This window comes from Myzus persicae, unplaced genomic scaffold, assembly GCF_001856785.1.
Source record: "Myzus persicae strain clone G006 unplaced genomic scaffold, MPER_G0061.0, whole genome shotgun sequence".
Lineage (NCBI taxonomy): Eukaryota > Metazoa > Arthropoda > Insecta > Hemiptera > Aphididae > Myzus > Myzus persicae.
The window spans coordinates 412596-438064 of record NW_019101353.1 but is presented as its reverse complement, the minus strand read 5'-3'; the positions used below and the strand labels follow the sequence as shown (position 1 = coordinate 438064).

Here is a 25469-nt window from a genome sequence, read left to right as displayed (position 1 = left end):
TCCTACTCTCAGTCGCAGTCACAATTTACAATTAAATATAAAATAGGTAATTACATGTTAACGTTATTTATAATTCCCTTAGTTCTAGTCTCTGTGAATGTATTCGAACAATATATATAGGTATAATGACAGAGACGTACTCAAAACAAATTTTCCGGGGGGAAGGGGGATTTAAAATGTTATTGAAAAAAAACTAATGACATTTTTACAACATAGGATATTTCACTCAATTTCTCTTGTAGCGATTTTCTTATTTTGTTGTGATTCAAAAACATATTACTGTGAACACTTGGAATTTACACGATATTATGTTTATTTCATCAATTTATATACTTGATACATTTTTCAAAATATTTTAACTCGTTTTAAGTCGTTTACGGACATTTGCAATTTTTTTTTTTCAATTTTTTTTTTTACAAATGTCAATAAAATGTTTTTGGTTGGGTTAAAACCCATGTAAATTTAGTACATGATTTTTGATTTATTGTTATCATAGCAGTTAAAAAATATTGATAATACATATGCACGATTTTTTTTTACAAGCATTTAAAGTTCAAATTTTTACAATATTTATCAAATTTGAAATCGGAAATGATTTAGTAGTTACAAATTTAAAAAATTTCAATTTTTATAGCAAAGGATTGAAAATTTAAATCGAGGTAAGACTTAAGAAGTTTTTTTTCCGTAACTTAAAAATCTAAAAAACCTATAAATACAGTTATTTTTTACAGACATTTTAAGTTAAAATTTGGACAAAATTACGTATCAACTCAAAGAATAACGTATATCATTGTGTTGTTATTCGGTTCCAAAACAGCCCAATTTATTTTACATAAGTATATTTAATATTTTTCCTGTATCACTGATAATTTAAGAATAATATTAATTCAACTTACCAGCTACCATATTAATAATAAGTAACAACAATAATATAAAATATCCTAGACTGACATACCGTCTCCGTTCAGAATAGTTTTTTGCATACAATGATATGATATCATTGAATTCAAATTTAATACCACCCATTACAGCGATCTCCTGGCTCCTAGACACCTAATTTACAGCAGAGCGCCAGTTTTTTGATCCGTTTTTTTTTTCATTTAAAATTATGAGTTCTAGCTTCGATTTCAGTTAATTTGAAATATTTAAATTCGGTTGTTGTTCAAAATTTCCATCAGGGTAGAGTCCTTGGTACAAAATACAATAACTTAATCAAATATTCATACACTTTTAATTCAATGTAATTGAGTGAAAATGTTTGAAACTATTATAGTTTTTCTCGAATAATACAGCCAAAGCATAATATCGCTCTTTTGATGATAAAAAAAAATCATTTCAGCTTCAAGTTTTTCAAATGTATGATATTATAACTATAAATATATCTAATGGAAATATTTCCGGTAAAATAAAACCTTGAAGAGAAAATTAGTGGTATGTGTTCTACTATATTCTGCTGTGGGTATAATAATAAAATTACACAACTTTCAAAATGTACCTATGCAAACAACACAAGTTTAAAGCTTATATAATCAGTGCCTTGAGAAATAATTTAATTTGTGTCTCTCCTTATTACACGATTAGAATATAACTTTGTGATTAATTCATTTATGTGGTTATGGATACATTAAAGGAAATTATAAGCACATTAACAATAAATCTGGTTAGGGCTCATTCACAAATAGATACAATATGACTCTACCAGTTTTAAAAGGATACAAACTTTTTAGTTTGGCCATAATATACATACAAAATTGTATGTCAACGAAGGCACTAATTTTGTTGTTGGTTATTATATCAACTGAAATTGTTATACAAAACTCATTTAAAATGTTGCAGATTTAATTGTAGTTAACATAAACAAATCTCTTTGTATACTATTATATACTGGGGTTAAGAATTCGGCTATTTACAATAATTAACATAAGTTTCTTTTGTCCATATAATTATGAATTTTATACCCTGATGTGTGTGTGTTTTTAGTTTTGAGTCCGACATAACCGTGAGGCTTAAACTTTAATTTTAAGGTTGATTTCGGGTAGTAAATAATTTTTAATTGTTACTTAGGAGGGTCAAAAGTTGAAAAAAAATTAATAAAAACGAAAATTATTACTCAACACTAATTTCTGACAAAATCGATTTCGTTTTTTTTGTTGTAATTCAAAAGTAAACAACCTTAGAGATTTAAGACTTTCACCAAATATTTCATAGCGATTTGTATACACGATATTGATAAATATTTTTTATGTTTGAGCAGTTAATAAACAATAAATATTTTAGACTTTTTTTGGTATTTTTCGATTAATGTTGATCACATTTTTCAAAAGCTTTCATTTCAAAAGCTTGAAAATTTAAAACGATGTTCCTAATAAATTGTTTTTGTAGACATTTAAATGTCAATAATACCGTCAGATATTTTTTAATATCTGGAATTTAATGTTTAAATTTTAATAAGATTGATTATTTTAAAGAAAAAACTAATGGTTTTTCCTATTATAATCTTGGTTATTTTGTTGGAATTTAAAAAATAACGATCGTAGTAATTTTAAATGTTTAACATAATTAATTTATGTATCTATGTGTATTTTTTGTACTTTTACATTTACATATACCTATTATATTTAATCAGTAAAATTTTCAAAATATTTATTATAATTTTAAAACTTGTTTATTAAACCTATTTTTATTGTAATACTTTGTTTTTAATCTGTTTAAAAATGAATCTTTTCTAGTCATCGGCGGTTCTTATCGTTTACAATTATTGTTATTTAGTATCACTTTACTATGAGTGTTTACTTTAACTTCATCTATTAATAATTAAAGTATAAATCATGTTTATTTTAAAATATCAGAAATATAGTAATTTATGTATATGATGTGTATGAATTTTTTTAAAACACAGAATTTCACATGCATCGAATTTTCACCATTTTTGACACATTATAAATCATAAAAAAAATCGTTACTCTTTACGCACACATCATGGAGTGACTGCATGCGACGTGATCCTTTAAAAATAAATATATGCAGGGGACTGATAGTATTCGTATAATGAAAATGATTCTACATTCTTTATATAGGCATAATAATAATAATAATTTGATGTAGGTACCTATATAAACATGAATAATAAAACATGAGAAATGTAGCCTGCACAGTGAAACAAAATCAATTAAAAATATCTAGATTAATAAATTGTACACTTTAGAATTGTTAAATCATCTTATCTTAAATTATGTGTGAACCAATATTGAAAATACAGATTTGTACTTTTCAATTACACTGTTTTATTTTGTAATTTGTTTTAATAAAATTCAACATAATTCTAGACCCCTTAAGAATTTAGTTTGATTTATACTGTAAATGGAAATTATTTCTTTAAAATACACAGGTAATATTTATAAGTTTTTGTATTTTAGGAAAATAAAGTATTCCATTACGCAATTGTTTGGTAGTTTTTTAAAAAAAAAATATCCATACATTTTTCTGGAAAAAATTTGCACTGTACCAAACTAGGAGTGATGAATGAATTGATTTTGAAATATACGGGAAGTTTTTTACTTTTGACTTGCCATCTAGATCCAACTTGCTTCCATAAACCACCCTCGAAATTTAAAATTCAAGCATTTTTTGCTACTAGAAAAAATAAAACCAACAAAAAAATTGAAAATAATAAATCGTTGCAAAATCTATACTTTTATCGTTACTAGATCGATGCAGTATAATTTTTTATAGAATAATAAATGTATGTTTCCTTAAAATATTATTTTTAATTTTTTGTTGGTTTTACTTTTTCTGATAGAAAAAAATGCTTGAATTTAAAATTTTGTGGGTGGCTTATGGCAACAAGTTGGATCTAGATGTCAAGTTAAAAGTGCCTAAACAATTTCCCGTACTTTTTAAAATAGCTGGGAAAAACAAAAAAAATTACGGAAAACGGGAAAACATAAAAATGTTTTGATTAAGCCTTTATTTGTTTTTTTTTTTGGTGTAACTCAATAACGAATTATCGTAGATGCTTTAATTTTTCAGCAAATGTTTATATTATCATTTTCTATATATGATATAATTTTTATAGGGTGTTTATAATCTTTACAAACTATTTATAATAGACATTTGAAATTTTAGATTTTTTCTCTATAAATTCCCTTTGTCAAAAAGCTTGAAAAATTAATACAAGGTTCCTCATACGTTGTAATTATAGCTATTTAAAAATATTAAAGTTACATACAGGTTTTTTTGATAATCATTTGTATTTTGAATTTGAGTGGAAGTTTTAAAATTTAAATAAAGAATGACAATTTTGATTGGTTTGTTTTAATTTAAAAATATTATTTGTGGGAACTTCTAACTTGTAACGTACGAGTATATTAATATTTTATACACACAATGACAATGCAATGCATTTGTTATCTTCTTTCTCCCTATTTGATAGATTTATTGCATTCGACATTTATTTGTATACCATTTAAACTAACTTAAAAATTAATTCACTACTTATATAAATTAAATATTTTAAATGAATTAAAAATTAGTAGAACTTTTTTAGTTAATACTTATATAGTTATATGTTTTAATAAATACAGATTTATGAATGTAACAAAAAATTGAACATATACTTACTTAAAAAAAAGTAATAGGTAATAGTAGTTATACGACTAACGATAATTTAGGAATCCATAAATTTTAGTAATACGGAAAAATTAATGTTTTGCATTAATTAATGTTTATAGTTAAGTACTAAGTATCTATATATTTTTCTGTTAACAGAAATGTAATTAACACATTCTTAAAAATTAACGAGAATTTAAATTAAAACATATAGCCCGTGGCTTAAATTTTTTTGCTCTGTTTAGATTTTGTTTATCCGTGTGACTAGATACTAGATACATTTTCTACTAGATAAAGTAAGCTAGAAAATGATATTCTATTATTTTCCTCTTAGAAAACAGGATATATTGTGTTCACACATATTATATGTCAATCAAACAACAAATGAGGGTTGACAAAAATATCAATCGTAAATATAGCTAAATTCGTGCCTCGTACATAAATTCTTATCAAATATTTTATAACCTCTAAAAATATAGTTTCAAATGTAAACTAGGTAATAATAATTGCTATGACATAAACTATTTTGATCATCAGTCAAGATAGTAGGATATTAACCGAACAATAAATCATTTTTATAAATAAAACTGAGGTTGGATGTAGTTTAATGTGTTCCACATAAATAATACACCAAATGATTGATGAAATATTTTATGTTGTATGTGTTTTATTTATTGCATATAATATCCACACAATAATAGTCTTTCTATAATTATCATTTTACACATTATTTCACGTGTAGGGGAAAATGTGTACTAAATGTATGGATGTTTTCGAAGATAATGTTTTATCTCAGGTAGAATGTAATGAAGGTATAAAAATATTGTGCTATCATATAATATAAAATATTAGTATTTAACAAGAACAAATATATCGAATTATACATCAAATACCATTATCGACAAATTACGTAAATTTATCTATGAAAATACATGACTTAACTACTAATCATTTTATCTCAAATGGTTTTGAGAAATCATAAAATACAAATGCTTGTGTGATCTGAGAAACTAGCTAGTACCTATTTTATACATGTCTAGAAATAATACACTAGGGAATAAATAGGTAGAACTCAAAAAGGATATCATTAGATAAATAAAAATGGTATGTACACAATTAAGTTACTGGGAAAGTCATTTAGACAAATGGAAAAATTATCAAATGGACATTTTACAGTTTAAAAAGAGTAAAAAGAGGACATCATTTATAGGTGCATTAACACTTAATACACACGAAAGATATTACACACAATATACGATATAGTACCTATTTAATAAATTAATAATTTGTTGGACTTAAGTATAAACAATTATGTTAAATGCGTGTGTAAAACGTCCTTTATTAGATTTTTTCATTTTATATTCTAAACCCAATTATTTGTTAAACATGATATGTGTTTTTCTTAAAATATTTATTTTTTTGCTGTTTTAATAACTCTGTATTAATGTAGTGAAATGAATCTCGTTAGATAACTAAAATAGGTCACAATAAATTATGAATATTTTTATTAATAAAATATTAATAAATAATATTGAGTATCAGTATTTAACTACTAAATAGGTATTTTACATTTTTATGTAGGTATGAAAAATAGATCATTAGAAATATTTAAATATTAACACACAATTGTGAGTAATTATTATTGTATATGATGAATATTGTTATACTCATTTACTAGGCATGTTAACATTTTCAGGTGTAATTTGTAAATTTAATAAATTATTTAATATTACGATAGTAAGTACTTAAAACTCACTTTAAAATTATTAAAAATGTATTTTTTTCCATGTCTTATACCATTTTGGCCATCAATTATTTATACAAATTTGCGAAATAACTTAACTCTACCTATTATTCACTGTATTAATGCAAAAGCAAGATGGTTATAAATATAGAAAACACGAATAAAGTTTACTAATATTCCTTATCCACTTAAAAGCTGAACTTTTGTAATTATATTAATAAAAAGGTGAAAAAGTAACACGTAACCATTAGAGAACAATATTATGACAAAAATTTAAAATAGAAATAAGACATTTTTATTTTATTTTTATGATAATATTATAGCGTCTTTCAAATTCCATTCCACAACATTATCGGAGATTAAATAAGATGTGTTTACTGTTTATATAGTTCCTACATTGTTAGTAGTATGAACTTTGGAAAACCTTAATACGATAATGCATAATAATATTAATTTGTGTATTATAAATTTATAATATTCCGAGAGAAGTGAAGAAGCTATTATTGGTATACTGAGAAATTATTTCACATTAACCAACGTATATATATTTAAAGTAAATGATATATATTATTATTTATTGTGTTCATAGGTAAAATAAACATTTTTGAATTACAAAACATAGAATGAAAAAAAAAATTTGAAAAAATAATGGAACTTATTAGTAATATATTTAACAGCATTGAATGATATTTGGTTATCATTTAGTCTATCTGAGATTTTTGAAATTTAAAATGTATGATTTGTTTCTAAATGAAAATTATTAGTACTTAATCTACTAATTATTGTATTCAATACATATTTTATTATTGAGTATTATTTAAGCTTTGGCGTTTTGAGATGATAAATAATATTATTATTATATTAATTAATAATGAGAATTTTACGCCTGCAAAATCGCTGTAAATTCAATGTATTGAAAATATTTTTACTCAATGACTTTTGTTCGAGATATTAGCTCTCGTGATATTGTTTCATTTTTCTTTTCAGAATTGCCACTTGTGATTTAATATACGACCAACACAGTTGTCAGCTACGCTGTATGAGGTGTATGGTGTTTTTCTAGTATTTCAATCGTTGTGTGACAATGTTTCAACAGGAGCAATTCGGTGTCCAACACAAATGGTATCCCATTCCGAAAAAAAGCCATTAAGCAGACTTATTGGAGTACCGTCACTTTTATCGAAAATCCTTTTCATTTTCACGTCCAACCCCCGTGACGATACGAAAAAAGCGCCCTACTCGCTGGGAAAATGCTATTTTGTCTCTGTACCTACCCACAAAGCAGACCACAGTGCGATTGATGTTCGGTGGATAGCTGGATAGTGGACATCTGACCGAAATCACAGGAAACTTAAAATGTAAACGTTACATATAAATATAGTGTACACTGTACATACTGAAATATATACAGCGAAATCATCGACTAAAGTATCAACAATGGATGTTCGAGTAATGGCACGATACAAGTAAGATTCCATTCATGTATAGTCAGAGCTGAATTAAGATTTCTGGCGCACTGTACGCACTGAAAATATCTGCCCCCCCCCTCTATGGATGTAATTTACTAAAGTTAACAGTAAAGGCACGTTTTATTTATAGTTGTTTTAAAATTAAAATGTTGACGAAATTCGTTAAAATCATTAAAATTATTTTGCAGGTGAAAATGTGTAACATTTTTAATATCTAATACTTAAAAATATAATGCAGGAAACCTACCACATAAGTTGTCCTTTCTAGAATTTAAAACAAAAACGAGTAGGGTATAGCCACTTAAATTTTTTTATGAGCGTATTAACTCAAATATTGACAATAGATTGTTCACACCTAGGTATATACATAGTAAATACTCCTTAATAATAAAATATTTTTTCATATTTTTTTTACTGGTGAGCATTTTATAAAATTATAACTTAGTTCATCTTAAAATTGTTATGGGACTCTTTTTTGGCTGATGTCGTAATCACGAGCTTATATTGTTTATTGGAGTATACCAGCTATTACAAATAGAATTACCCAATGTATATAAGACATACAACAGACTTGTAAGTAGAATAAGTTTCAAGCAGGGCATCATATTATTAAACATAATGACTATTCTATGAAATAACTTTTTAATGAACTGAGTTGTTATTGCACGATCGTGATTAAAATTATTGTTATTTGATACATTTAATTAAAAGGTATATATTTAGATGTACGCAATACAAAAGCGTATAAATTACCAATAGCTGTGCATTGATTTCATAATTCGAAATTATAATTTGAAAGATACGAAACCATTTAAACTTAAGTATAATTAGTATTTAGTGAACCCGATGTTTTTAAATAGATGTAGAAGTAAACTAAAGTCTTAAACATGGATTAAATTAATATATACATCAAATAAATTCCATCAACGTAATATAATGTAACGTATTCAAACAGAACGTAAATAAAGTTGGGGAGCTGCAAACATCAGTTAAATTGAATGAGCAGAGTTTGTTTATCTTTCCTCTTAAAATATGCTAACTTTAAACACAAACAATGTTTTAAATATCTAATTCAAAACATTTGAAGATTTAACAACATTTAGACCAACACATAAAACATTTAAAACCATAATGATGTACAAATGTATAGTAAATTTGTATCATTTTTTAAAAACATAAATAAGTTTTTATGCTGGATATACGTTTTTGTTTTTTACCGATTTTTCGTAGGGTTTTTGTTGTCATTGTTACTTATTAACAAAAACATATTTATGATTCATAGATTCTCCTTGTAGAGGAAAAATATAGAGACCATGCTATGGTTTTTTAAATAACGATCTACAAAACATATGTTAATTAGATAACCATTAAATGATTTGGTGCTTATTTTATTGATATTGTAGAGCCATACGTTTAACGTCAACCCAAATATGAATTAAATAAACTGAAGGAAAACATGCGTGTACTTGAATTTATTTCCAAGCTGAATTTTATAACTATTATAATAGTAATTTAGGTTCTGTAATTCGCCTGACAAATAGTTTTAGAAAACCAATATCTCAAATGCCACGTAGTATTACATTGAAATGTCAAAACAATATTTAGAAAAATAAAAACTAAAGTAGGTAGGTCCATCGATTGGACACGATATTTTTTATTTCACTTGAAATTTTTTTTTTGCTTTTACTTTTCATATTCTGAGAAAAATTTTTTTCTGCTGAGAAGTTGAATAAAAGGAGTATAGTAAAACTAGATATAATGTATTTATTAAATCTGTTAAAAAAAACAACAAAATAGTCGAGGGTATGATATTATTTATCGGGAATAATACAATTATTAATTACTGTCATTTTTAAATTATGATAAAAAAAATGGGTTATATAAAGCTAAATTAGTTTACAACAACAAATTACGCGTGATAACTAAAAAAAAAACGAAAGTTTTATTCACGGTATATTCTATCATGAAATAGCTTATCAAAAGTCTTTACACCTAAGCGCGTCCACGTGAAGAAATATTGTTGAAAGTGAAAAACCGTGACACACGGTCTAAGACTCAAACCATACAAATACCATTTATCAATGCCACGTCTACAAGCGTGTTCGTGAAAGACACGGTTTAAATATATATGTTCCTCTTTTACTGGTTAATTATCACGTCCTGGATCCTGATCAGCCTCATTAGTCTACCCAACGGATTGTTGAATAAGGCATTAGTCAAGCTCTGGATTAGGAGTGATAAGTGTATACTATATACGACGATGCAGTCTGCATAATTGTTTATATTTATAAAATGTTTAAAATGTTATACTATTGGCACAGAATTTTACAAAAACATAATTTGAAAAAGTCGAATTTATTTTTATTTTTATAAATACATTAATTATGGGTTGCTTGAAAAATTGATTCATTTAATGGTTCACTAAAACTTAATGAACTAATCATGGTCCATTAAATCATGTTTAAAGGACCATTAGCTCACTATTGATCCATTAAATGTTTTAATGTTCAGTAATTGTTTATGCAACTCACCATAAGTCTTAGCTGTTATGTGCAATTTTTGGTGATTATATTTTTTATTTGTTGTACTTGACTTGTAATCGTTTAAAGTTTAACAGACCAGGCAATATAGATAAGAAAAAAACTTTTTCCCTGTTATTTTTTAAGTCCACTATTTCAGTACATTTTAGTATTTTTTTTTAAACATGAATAATATTGAAATAAAATAAATAAATTATACTAGTTAAACGTATTACAAAAACGATGAACATTTTATGGATGATAAATAATTTAAGAAATATACTTATTATACCTAGGAAATACAAAATTCCCCAAAAGTATAATATAATGTCGAAGATATTACGTTTTAAATGAATTAACTCCAACAAATATGGATATTAAAAAAAAAATAACTTGACTTAAATAAACGTTATTGCCATCAAAATTTGGCTAAAAATAGATTAGAAATTGGCTATTTTTAATTTTATTAAAAATAAATACATTTTAATTTTTGATATAAACAAGAAAAATGTTGTAATAATACAATATTATAAAAAATGGAAAACTGACTGTAGGTACATTAGCGTCTATAAATTATTATTAAAAAAAAAATAATGATAAAAACAAAAGTTATTTCATTTGTTAGATTTTTCTGTTACACTCTGTATATAATTATAGTCAATACTATAGTAAAGTAGAACATTCACAGTGAATATAATCTAATATAATAGTAGTAATTCCAATGAATGTTTTAATCATAATATGAGTGTAATAATCACGAGGGAAATATCTACATACTATATATTATTATTATATATAGTTTACCTGTGAAAATAATATTATGTTTCAGTTAGTAGTGGATGCCAGAATAGGGTAATTTTAAGTATTTTCAAAGGCGAACACTACAATTTAGTGGTCAAGTGTTTCGAAATTGCAATACGTCATAGGGTGTCGGTGGGTTACGTCGAGGACTGGAACACCGTTTGAGGGCATTATAAGTATACCTTGTCCGTCATGTTTATCGTTTCACGTCTCCTCCGCCCTCTCCACCACCAAATTCCTTTCCGTCTCACCACTACGTCGAACGATCTGCTGACTGGAGAGTTTCCAACATTGGTCCCGACGGATTCTCTCTGTCACAACCACTCAATCGATAAAGTCAGATGAGGGCTTTGGACACGAGGGAAAGTGCTGCGGATAAATACACGATCGAGTGTGACGGTGTGAGGGTTGTTTCGGTAGTGTGTACATCACACGGGTCTCGCACTAATTCGCACGATATACCTACGCAACGACGATGGTCGGTGACGTTCAGCAAGTGGTGTATTATATTGTTTTTAATCCTAATTGCATTGCTCCGTATGAAGTCTTGTTGTTGGAAAAATCGAAATCGCCGACGGCTCACAGAGAGGGGTAGGTAAAGAAGGTTAGACAAATAAAATAGTGTGTCTACCACCAACCGCGACGCTTGCGCCAGTGGGACGGTAAATTATTACGATGGACGAGAGCGTTTTTTGAAATCAGAAACGATAGTTTGTGTGCGTGTATGTGTATGAAATTAATAACTATACCCAGTTAGGACGGCATCGCTGAATTGTACACACCCACCGAAACCCCGCTGTAGTCTTAAGTTCCCAGAGACGTGATAGCAACAGATGGCCTTCAATCGATATCAGATTATATATAATATATCGCCAAAACTGATAGGTATCGGTACCATTTTGTCATACAACTAGGGGTTATGCGTATATCTGAAAATATCAAGCATAAGCCAACGACGTGTTCGAATCCTTTTGATTTTGAATTCGTACCATTAATTATACGAGTTACGATGTTAATTCGAGCAACTGCAGACAGATACGACTTATAAAATATAATTCCTTACGTACCGCAAGCTTTGTGAACGTTTAATGCTTCAAACTTCAAAGCAACATTAAATCATAAGTAAATGTTCAAAATGTATTTGGATAATATTCTTATTGGCTTTATATAAACATAATAAATATTGATTTATACTTTAAGTCCTTTCCTTATATTTTATTATTCTGAATCGAATCGGAATGAACGGAATTTAAAATGTATTAAAAATGTTAGATTTAAGGGTATATCAAAGCTATTAAAAACTATAAAATATTAAACATATATACTAATTAAATAATATCATCAAGTGATTAAAAATTAAACTAGATATTATAGGTATTTTAAATAACTTCTAATTAAGTATACTGTAATACGTTTTTCAACAATATTCAAAGATAATTAAGTTAATAAATATATATAGTACACTTCAACATATTATGATGTAGGTACCTATGGCATGATTTAAATATGAATCAACAAGAAACATGTATAATACACTTATGCAAAAAAATTATTTATAACAACTTAGAAATCAAAAGAAATTCTTATAAAAATAGTAAAGAAAGATTGATCTATTCAAAAGATATTTTAATTGAGTAAATATTTTTAAAATTTTGATAGGTACCTACAGTACATTCTTACTTAGATTTTGAAAAATTGAAACAATATTAATATAAACAGTTAGATTCAGAACAAAGCTTTGGTTTTATTAAACAAATTGTATTATTAAATTAAATTTTGGACTATAAAATTAAGTTAAGTGGTTTGTAAAGGTATCAATTTGTAGTTGGTAATTTAATGTTTATTAACAAACATAAATTATAAGTTTAGTTAATTAAAAAAATACTGTCTATTATTGTTTTTTAGATTTTTTTATAGATATATTTCGAAGGTTATTATATGTTTATAGGTATGCCTTAATAATCAAGTAATGTTGTGAAGAATAAAGATATTAATTTACTTTTCAACGCTCATTAAAAAAATTCTGAAAAATTCTTTTTCGAATAAAACTGTCAATCGTACCTCTTTCAATTGGTTTTGTTTATACCATTTCAGTGTTTTATTTTTTAATTATATTTTTAAGAAACTGGTGGAATTTTATATTCTAACTGTTACAGACGTGCAGTGATTAGAACTATAAGTATTAGATTCGTGTTACGAAATATTAAAATTATTATTGATGTACCCACCCGAATTAACACTCGTCGATTTGACAAAAGGCGTCTAGGCGAGCGTTTTAAAATCGATTTGATGCATTTCTGTGCGGAAAACAAAGTTTAGTCGTTCGAGAAACCGAGCGTTTGTCGCCGTTATTTTTACGCACGCACGCACATAAAAAAAAATTGGTATATTTATCCGTTTATCGAGAGACGAAAATGTATATTATACACTTTTATTTATATATATATATATATATATATAACTATACACGAGTTTAATAATAGATATATTATTATATAGGTAACTTGCACGTAGAAAACCAAATGATAAATTCGATAAGCGAGATCATCATATCGGTAGCTGAGGAAATTGCCTTTTAAAATCGACACTCGCGGTATAGGCGCATATCCGCTTTCACGTTACAATACATAGTACTTATATGTTACATATTATAATATTATATTAGGTACCTTAGTGTGTGGATGAATTCACTGCGCCATCGACGCCTTGGCTGTAAACGACCGCTTGCGAATTTATTTCCAATTCGATTTATATTGCATGTGTATATTAAACTACCATATACATACAGGTATACTATTATTATTACTATTATTGAGTCGCTTCAGGGTGTGTGTACGGGTGGGGCGTAATATAACCGTTTCAATTTTGTCGTTATTATTATTTTTACGTTTGAACTTCACGACGTTGACTTTTATGGAATCTTTTACAGCGAAACAATAATGCATCAAGACAATCCTTGTGTAAAACGACGGCGGTCATATAGATTATTATTTTTACTGTATGCTTTAGCCTTTGAGTCATCTTAAATTTCCTAACCAATAATATAATATTTTTTAGATAAGATTGGTACGAGAAAAATATACTCTAAAATTGTAAGAATATAGTGCTTAGGGAGGAAACTGTGTTGAAATGGACTCTCATACTATATTTGATACACAAGTCGTGTTTTTTTTTTTAGTAATGATTGCCTCAACAATTTTAGGTATAAATGGTATACCTAGTTGATAATTTAGATATTGATGTATATAGTTTTTCACATTTCTTTTATCCACAAATTTGAATAAAGATGAAGTTTATAAGATTTTTTCCAAGTACTTGGAAATGCACCGTTATAAAGTGACAAATTAAATAAATAATGCGATGGCTTAGCCAAAGCTAAATTACTTGACTTAAAAAATAAAGGTGGAATTAGTCATGAATTTAGGGGGAAGGGTGGCGCAGGAGATCATTTGACCCACAGTTAATATTTCCTGATGAAATCGGCCTCTTTTTACGCCTCTATAATAATAGAGTACCTACCTGTCACTTATTTGCATTATTCGATTGGAAATTAATTTTCATTTTTGATCGAAAATGCATAATATTATTTCTAAAATATTAATAAATTGTAGCTATAGAACAAATTATTTATGCATACTAATACCTGAGTTCTTAGGATTATTTTTTCGTTGATAAACACATAATACAAAATATTAAATTCCATAAAACAAATAACCTATAAACGTTTATTAATATATATTAAAACATGGGCTTTTCATTTTTTAGTCGATGTTATATAGCTCTGATAGGTTATGAAAATTTTTTTTAATCTTTTCTTTTTGCTTATGACATTATGTATGATACAATTACGATGAGTATACTTATTTATAAATCAAAGATTTTTAGTTTCGTGTAGTAAAAACATTTGAATGCCTTGTATATTAAAAAAGAAATATATAGCAGTTCAATTTAGCAGTTTAATAATAGTTTTATACTGTTTGAATACCAAATCAATGGTACTTTTTTGGTCTTAAAAGGAACCTCTCATATAAATTTAGTAGATCCACAGTTACCCTCACCCCGGATCAACCACTGCATAAAATGCCATCTAGTCCGGTTCCCTATCGACAAATAGTATACAAAGCATATAATATGATATTTCGAATTCAGAAATGAACCAAAAATTTTATTTAAGAATTTAGGATCACAATTATTTAATAAATTTAAAAAATGTTACAGTTTATACTGTCATTATGATTTACATACACAGAGCCACAGTGGCAAAATAATTTGGAATATCACACAATTTTTTAATGTAAATTGTTGAGTAAACTACTGTCAACTTTTATCAATATGTTCTATCTATATTGAAATTCGATCGAGTAGTTTTAGAATTATTTATGTTTGTTAAGGATAATAGGGTTAGAAAGTATGGAGGTGATGAATTAAAATTACTTTGTACCTAATTTTATTACTAATTAATATTTTAATTAATTATTATTTGTACGTTTTTTAATTTTGATTTATTTTAAACTTTGTTTTACATTTTCGTAATACACTTTTGAAGGACAATATCCTTGGTATATAAGTTGTAACAACTCAGAAGCAGAGACTAATCGTTCAAGTTTAGATTCAGATGTATCGAGATTTTCAAAAACATTATATGCTTTACAATTGACAGTAAAAAAGATTAGTATTCTTTTGAATAAAATGAATAAAAAAGAAGTATGTATCGTGACAGTATAGGTAGCTTAACCTAGGTACCTTACACTTCTTAAATAGTATGGAAAATTAATTACCAAAAAATACTAAGAATTCTATCTAATTTTCTACTATATTGCTCGCTTTTAATTTAAAACTGTACATAAAATTAAATTATTGAGATCGTATACAATGATTCCTTATAAGAAACGTCGAGTCTGGTTAAGAAAAGTTAATGAAAAAAAATACCATCATTATTATCGAATACTTTATATCTAAACTTAATTGCACAGTGATGCCTTAATTGATATATTTCAAAAAATTAATTATTCATACATTTTTAATCAGTGAGTACTCAGTCCCTACTCAGTACGTGCGACAGGCATCAACTAATAATATGACTTACTTGCCTCAAAATCGAGTACCTAGTATAATAAAATCTCTCTTCTACAAAATATGCATTTATACAGTCATTGTAGTAATTAAAAATTGAAACAATTAATATGTTTGTATAAATTAAAGTATTTATCCACTGTTGTATTGTTACAAGAGAGGACACAGGGGGGGGGGGCAAGGGAGTCATTTCCTCTGGGAGTTATTAGCTGCATGAACTTTAATATCAATATCACTAAAACTAATATTACATTATAAGTAATTTTTATCTTGCCCCCAGGTGGGATTTTATCCTGCGGGCGCGCTTATATACGTGTACTACATATAAATATTTAATAGTAAATAAATATATTTCTTTTTCTTTGAGGAATCCTTTTTTCTAATCATTTTGTAAAACATAGAAAAGCACTAGGAGAAAAATAAAACTAAAAAATGTCAGCACAACCAAAAATCTGCCTCCCGGGTTAACTGCACCCCTCTTAAAACCGCACTAACGAGGCATACTGCAGCAGTATATACACCATTATGACATCGTCACGCCCACGTGTGCCCGTGAATTTCGTCGAATCGAATAATATAACATGACGAGTGTGTGAGTGAACATTTGTGTTTTCTCGCCACACCAACTATACGCGATCCAACTATATGCCATAATATTATTAAATGCATACCTATATATATATATACGTATTTCGCCTTACCGCACGCACCGTATATAACACAGCATAATATAGGAACCATTCGGGTTTGTCGTAAATAAGCGCACGAGAATAATAATCACGCCCAAGCGCTTTATATTTTACACAAGCGGAATTTCTCTACCCTTTTGCCCTCCAACAACCATAACCACACAGCCACGACGTATTATCGTCACCAGGATATTGTTTATGGTCCATTACCGTTCTATGAGTACACTTTTAATTCGAGTTAACCTTCCATATACACTTTTTAGGTACAACACCGCGATGTACAAGTACCACTGTTATTATTGTTATTATTATTATTATTATTATTAAGTACCATCCCGAGCTCGATACATTTTGTAAGATAGGTTTATGTTTATCCAGCATTATACTAATTGATTTTTTTAGTATTGACGCGAGAGCAGCCGTCGGTATTTTAAAGTAAGTAGATCATTTTATTTTTGCAACTATCAAACTATGAAATTACATGTATGATATAATATAATGTTATATTATATACGTGTGTGTCCGATATACCTTATTTATTTATAAAAATATTTACAATCTGTAACTAAAACAATAAGCAAATTTGGTACATGGTAAATAATTTAAGTTTCACATGAATAATTTGATGATAAAGCTATATATTAACGGCACCTCAAAAGATTATGCTTACTTTGAATTTTAAATAGTATGTAATTTGTATTATAGCAAGAACCTGGATGTTAGTAACATTGGCATACTTATATGTATGGAGGAGGAATACTCGGAAATTTTATATTTTAAAGATTAATTTAATTTAAAAAAATATATTTATTATAGGCTGTAATTACTTTTCAATTAAAGTTTTATATTATATGAAACGTTTTAAATGTGTCAAATAGGTATACTTAGTGAAAAATGAGAAACTAAAAAAGTAAAAATATATAATATTTAAACGTTTTAAATTTATCCCGCAACCATATGTAATAGTGTATTTTAGTCATGCTACAATGTGTGTTATACATTTTGTTTAGATACCTAGAGAGCGCAAGTAGACCATAGTGTTGTTAATAGTGAAACATTTTCATATATGGGGCTTGCCTTATGTAATGTCATAACGTATTTAAAGTATAAAAACATCTCAAAATGATAAATATCCGTACTAGACGGATAAGCACAGGAAACTAGGGGTGAAATAACTCTATTCGTGTGGTTTTAGAGTGAACCTATTGATGATTTCAACAAAGAGATTTGTAGTCTTTTTACCATTCTCAATAATCTGTTCTTTTGAAGACATCAATCATTTTCACGTGTTTACCTTTACTAGTTTTCTCTGTATGACTGTATGAGTGTTTCATTCTGAGTTCATTCCACTAGTTTGTATTAGTGCTATCTAAATTTTAAATTGAATAAAACAATATAAGTACGTTTTTGAAATATTTATGTGATTCAAGTCTATACCTGATAATTACATTAACAAAAAAATAATATCATTTTCGAAGTTAATCGATCTGTATGTAATTTTCAAACAGCTGATTCTTGTTCGATCAAGAATGAATACAACATTTTTACAAAAATGTCTAAACACGAAGTCAATCAAGGATTTTGCACAACATCATTACAAAAAATTTCACGCTCTGATGATTATTAATACAAATCTGATTATGACTTCAAATACAATAGTTACCCGAAAACTTACTCGTCAGGTTTAAAATTGGTTTATAAATCAATTCAATTTAAATTCAAAGTATGAACAAACACCTGCCCTATCAATAGTTTCCAATTTCTACACATTCCATTCCAAAGCATACAATATTTATTATTTATTAAAATGTTTAAGCCACAACACCAAAAAGTTTTTAAAATTTTTAATTATTTAATATAAAAAAAGTAATCTACTGATATTGATGCAAATCAACTTATTTACAATATTCTATTAGATTTTTAATATTGAAATAAAACATTAGGTATTTTATTGTATTGTAAAATATGTTACATTTAAATTTAAGGAATAACTAATAGAAGCGTATAAAAAAATTATAAATTGAAGTACATGCAAAGTATAATATTGCACTATAATAAAGGCACTTGAATTATTGCAATGAATAATAAAATACTTTTTTTTTAAATTAAAATTGTTTATTGTTTATAGTATCAGCTTAAGTGGTTATTATCTTAACATAAATATTTATGTTGTGCTAACATTATATTGAATTATTTGTCAACATTTTTTTAAGAAAGCAAATTACGTGTTCGGTATCTTATAGTGTCAGTAAAATTTGGACAGAGGACGATGATGTGTTTGGTGGACTAAGGACGGTTCCGTATTTTACATAAGGTGTTCATATGATAATTTAGTGGGCCTAATTATTAGTCAGTTGAAAACTAAATTTTATTTTTGATTTAAATTCATGTATTTTGGCCAGGGTTCAATAGAGTGTTTTATTTCTCTTAATTTGTTTTACATGGTTTAGTGCCATTCTGTGTTTTATCATCGCAGAATTAATTTATATTTTTTGTATGTCTATAAACGATGAAATGCAAAGTATTCCACTGTTTTAGTTTTTTATTACATTTCTGGCTGCTTTTCTAACTCTCTGTTTACCGTTATGTTGCAATGTTCTAGAGTCGCTATAAATCGTATGTATGTATTTATTAGATTTGGAAATAAGGTTGCTGATTTTTAAATCAATAATAATTATTTTTGATTTAAAATTGCATAGGGAACTAAATGAGTCAGTATACTGATATGACTATTAAATAAGAAGTGCTTAGTTTAGAAAAAAAAAACTTTAAAATTGCTTTATAAAAATAAGAATTTAATTCAAAATCAAACATTTGTGTGCCATATCTAATCATAGTATTATAGACTATAGTCTATCAATGATTTCATAATCGTTCAAATTGAATCAAATATTAATTTAAACTCAGTCATTTATATTTCGTTAGTTCATACATAATTATATGTTCTTTTTAAATATTTAACAAAATGTAATGATTATACATTAAATTTATTAGTTATTGATACTTATTAATTAAGCAAACTAAGTTTTATATAATAATTTATAGTGTTAAAAATCTAAATTCAATATTTTATTTAGTAAACTTACGTTTTGAATGTAAAATATTGAATTAATATGTTTGAAATTAATTTAACTAATCACCCGAGATGTGTTGATGTGTTGTAATTTCATTACCGTGTTCAGAAATATTTAATCTAAATATTATGTACACAAAATATATAAATAACTTCAATAATATTAATATTATGATTATATGTTATTTGTTTCAACAACGATGAAAAATACACTTATGAAAAATGTTATGGGTTTTTTTTCATTTAAAATTGTGTGGGCCACTATGTCCCTAGATACACAAAGTCTAAAAACACAATTGAATATTTTTAGAACGAATTCGATAAATGGTTTTGTTAATGTAACATAAATTGCTTATTTTTATAAAAATATATTTGAATATATAATTATTGGTATGTTATTACAGAATTTCACAGAATCGAAATGTATATTTAGTATTTACTAATAAAATAATTTTTTAAAAAAACCTAGAAGACGATCTGCTGTTATAGTTACCTACTACTATATTGATTTTGTAGATTAGTTTCAAATTTTCTGAATGGAAAAATTAGGTAACCGCTTTGCTGTATAATATGTGTCGAGTGTATCTCAACCTGAGTGTGTAACGGTAATGGTTGTGTGAAATTTGAATCTAATGATAAATGATTGCATACGAAAAACTATTTTGAGTGGAGCAATTGTGTTATCCTCTATTTCTTAGAATATTTTATAATTTATTAATAATTATACTAGTCATTTTTCAGTGTATCATACTGTAGGTTGATTTAGTTTTTAACAATATCATCACTTATACTTTATAATAGTTGTTATAATATTAGATCATATATTATTGTTAATAAAATTATAACTTATAAGTAAATATGCCAATGTATGGTAGCGTAAAGACGTAAGACGTAGTGAAAAGACTGTAATGCATACCGCTGAAGCAGTTTTTATTTTTGTGTGCACTACACTGTTGAACACTTTTTGCACAACAAAATCTCAAAAGTGCACTACGAAAAATAAAAATGCGCACCTGTTACCTAAGATCATATATAGTTAAGCCAGTTAAGATAAGGTTCCATGTGCAGCCGTACTGATGATGTAAGATGATATTGTTATTTTTAAAATTAGGTTTTGCTAAGAAAAAATGTAGAAACTGTGTTCATTAAGTGTAATGTATAATTATTTAATAATAAACATCATATTTGCTATAACTGCATGTGCATTTTAAATATTCATATAAGACACCAAACACAATAATAAGAGGTACCAAAGGAAATATTATGATTTTTCAGTTGTGGGCATAGTGATAGCGTAGGTATTTAAATTTTAAATACTATTGTTTGTGAGTGCCAATTTAATTTTGAAAATCATTTTTTTCTATTATAATTACTATAGGTTATTGAGTAAAATAATATAGATAGTACTATAAAAACAAAAGAAAAATAGGCTATGATATAACTATAACGGTTTTATTTAAAGAAAATTCAAAATATGTTAGAAGTTACAGATTTATATTTTGTTCTTTAATCCTCACAGTGTTGATGTCAAATGTCTGATTTCGTAGTTTCATACATTATAAAAACTGCTTTCAAATCTAACTTGATACTAGAATTAGCTGATAGTGGCAGATGCATTTAATGAGGCTTCTTACATTAGTGAACATGCCAACTTTAAGTGATTTTGGTCCTTTATCAGCCACAGAATTATGGCTTGATAAAAAAAATCGAAACAATTAAATATATAGTCACTAAACAAAAATGTTTTCGAAGTGTTTTTCCTGATGCTGAGAAAGATGAAGACTACGATAATCAATAACCTATTCAATTTTCAATTTTCAATTTTCCATATGTTTTTCAATATCATAAAGTCAATTATAGGTATTGATTTTTTAATATTTTACTACTGTTTTAAGGGTAGGTACCTTTTGTTAATATTAGTATTAAGTATCAAGAGTGTTAAAAATAACAATTTTAAATCGTTTTTCATGTAGAACACATTATGTTATTTGTAATAATAAATAAAATAAGTATAGAGTAAGAAAATACAATTTGCTTTCTCCCATATCTAATCATTACTCATTAGTAATACAATTCAATTCAAATACAATCGTGCAATCCAGAAAATCAGAAAAGTCCACTGGCTTGAAGTAAGTCTAAACATTTTGTAAACTGCGTTGTGCATATTACAATATAGGTACAATGTACACGTGGGAAATAATAATACTCTGAATGGTGATAACTGATAAGATTTTCATTAACAAAAAGTTAAAATCAATATTATTCGTATAAATACATCCAATTTTAATAAAATTTGATTTTCAAATGTCCATAAAAAGAAATTGGGTGTTGAGCCACATTAATTTCTTATAAGTGATTGAATTTCAAATTTTGTCGACATTGGATATTCACGATCTATGCAAACGATTTATCTTCCGACGGTTTTTGAGTTTTTATGCATTTGAAATTTTTAATTTTTTTTTCTATTAATGTCAACAAATATTTCAAAATTGTATTCTCGGTCTAAACGTCTGAAAATTTAAAATAAGATTCTTCATAAGTTGTTCTCCAGTCACCTAAAAATTTAAATAATTCATACCCACTTTGTACTGGTCATCAAGGTGACGTCGGACAATAAAAAAAAACCACATCATTCTAAAACCAATACATTTATCGCTCCTCTCAGAATATAAAATAAAAAATTCGCCAAAGATATAAAATATTTATTAGATTTTTGCTTTATATATTTGTTTGTCCGAATTTACAACATAAAATAAGAAACGACCGTCTCTAGGGTGTCAGCAATGGGATTTGAGTTGGACTCACACTAAAAAAAGTATTGTAAATACAAATACATGTTTATATTATTATTTCTAAAGAATATATTTTAGAATTATTCTTAAGTTCTACAAGCTTTTGGTTACACTATATTATATAATTTTGTATTTGAAAATAATTTTTTAATTTTTATTAAAATTTATTCCGAAACAGTTAGAAAATAATTGATTTTATATAATAATGTATTCTTTTTATAAATTACTTAAGAAAAATTACCATGAAATGTTATGATATTTAAAACCATAGGATTCTAAAGAATCAATCGTAATTAATATTTTTCAACACTTTATTTTTATTTGGAATGACGTATGTACTTTTCAATAATATGGTAGGATTAAATAAATAATTCGATAGTTTCATTTAATTATATATGCAAGTATATTATAGTAATAAACGGAAGAACAATTCAAAAATAGTCTTATGCCCATATGAAATAAAATAATTTAATGACGATCCAGAAACCGAGTGCGGCACTGGCGTTTTACTTTTATTAACTTATAAGAATTATAGCTTATGCGTAATTGCTGTATTTATATACAATCCTAGCTTAGGCCAAAGGGACTACTGCTTCCATTTCACACCCTTTAACCCGCTTTTGGGTAGGTACCCATAACATGGCCATATATAAATTCGTTATTTCGCTTAAGTCTGTATATTATATAGTGATAAATAATATGCGTTTGCGTATAAAAGTTAAATAATTGCTTATAGGTCTTCGATTAGGTATACCGTTCCGATCGACCCCCTCCCTCTCCGGTGTGTGGATTTATTGGAGTAATTGCTGGACTGTGGAAACTGTGCGTGACGCACGAAATACACATTTGATACTGGATAGGGCTTCAGTGTGACGTCACCTATCGACACTTTTTTTATTATGATTATTATTTGTTGAAAGCGATACGATCCAATAATGTAATCAAGTGAAACGCTGCGGCACGTTCGGTGGCCCGGAATCAGATTTACACCAATATAACATTTTATATTATGTTATAATATATAATATAGGATAATCCATACTTAACGCATTACACTCGTTTTATCATTAATTTTTGTGATTTAGTAAAAAGGATTTCCACATAAATATAATATGAACCTATTACAGAGTGTCTACCTTATTATTATTATTATTATTATTATTATTGTGATTTATAGATTTTTTAAATATTTTTTCTACACAGTTATCAGTATTTTTAATTTAGAAATAACTTTATTAACATAATTTTATAACAATTTAGTACAAAGAGCATTGGGCTATTTAAATACATTTTTATTTTTAAGAACCTTACAGTAAATATTGATTGATGAAACTGGCCTAGAGCATTAAATGAATCACATTGTGTATAAGGTACATATTGGTTCATGTAGTATATAGTACTGAGTATGACAAAATTATAATACGCTACAAACGTAAACGCACCTGTTGTTACCAAAGGTAAACACTTGCGTGTTATTTTGTTCCGAGTTGACATTCCCTGAAAACGACGACGGGATTATTTGCGCACACGCGATGGCGATGGTAGCTCGTAAGTGACATCCCTTAATCGGATCATTTTTTATATTTTTAATCACAACGAGCTACTATATGGGTAGTATGTTAGTTATTGGTTAAATTTTATTGGCACCTAATACCTATTTTATATCTATCGAATGAATATACGAGTTATGATAGATAATGACAATGACTGGAAATTGTCATATATTTTTTAGGTACTTAAATAATTGTTATATCATCAAACAAATCAAATGGATTTTGTAATTGTGTAATACAGAGTGCGGAGATAAAACAGCCAATTTTCAGATTTCAATCAAAAATTAAAAATAAAAATATTAATTATTAATATATTAAAAATATTTAGAACAATTGAAAAATAATACAATATATTATACACAATATAACATGCCATTTATTTAAAAAAAAAGTCCTCAGGATGACCGTCTCTTCTATCATCTTTGTACTGCAACATTCATATAAGAGTAACTTAACTTAGACTTTTTAACTCGTTAATGCCCCGCCTTGGTTTTGAACCTTCGAGTGTGTTTGGGGTATCTGTGCAGTAATGCACTATAGGGGCAACCAGTGGAAACTAACTTAGTATAACTAAAATAGGTAGGTATAGACGTCATGATATACATTTATATACCATCATACCTTTTATAGCACGAAACGATATACGAACTGATATTATAGTTAGCGATCGGAAACGCTGTGTCCTCGCGATTACGTAATTTTGTCATACGCAAATAAGTTCGCGTAGGTTTGATAATAACGCGTGGATTGAAGGGTGTACGGCTGAAGAGCTTTTGGCTGTACGATAATAATATTATGTATATTTGCCCGCTCGGGCAATCGGAAAATGGTCCGTGGGATGCGGTCGATGGACCGAACTTCTCAACACGGCTCCGCAGGTAAACGACGAGAATACGTGGTCTACCGGTGTTGTCTGAATGACGGAAAGTCGATAGCCAACGCGCGGTCGTATTTACACGTGTTGCGTGTTTAATAATAATAATAATAATAAAGGATAACAATTATAAAAAGGACAAACGACTATAGGTGTAAACGGTGGGTGGTTTAATATAATCAAATTGTGCGGAATGTAACCTAAAAATAGATTGTTTTTTTTTTTTTTTGTAAATAATAATAATAACAGGTGGGTATGATTCACAGTCCCGATT

General features: G+C 27.2%; 1 protein-coding gene across 2 annotated transcripts in view; it reads right to left on the bottom strand.

Annotated features, from left to right (window-relative positions):
• LOC111028775 (dopamine receptor 2) overlaps positions 1 to 25469 on the bottom strand; it is a 137825-nt gene that overhangs the window by 5828 nt on the left and 106528 nt on the right. The gene's annotated exons all lie outside the window — the stretch shown is intronic.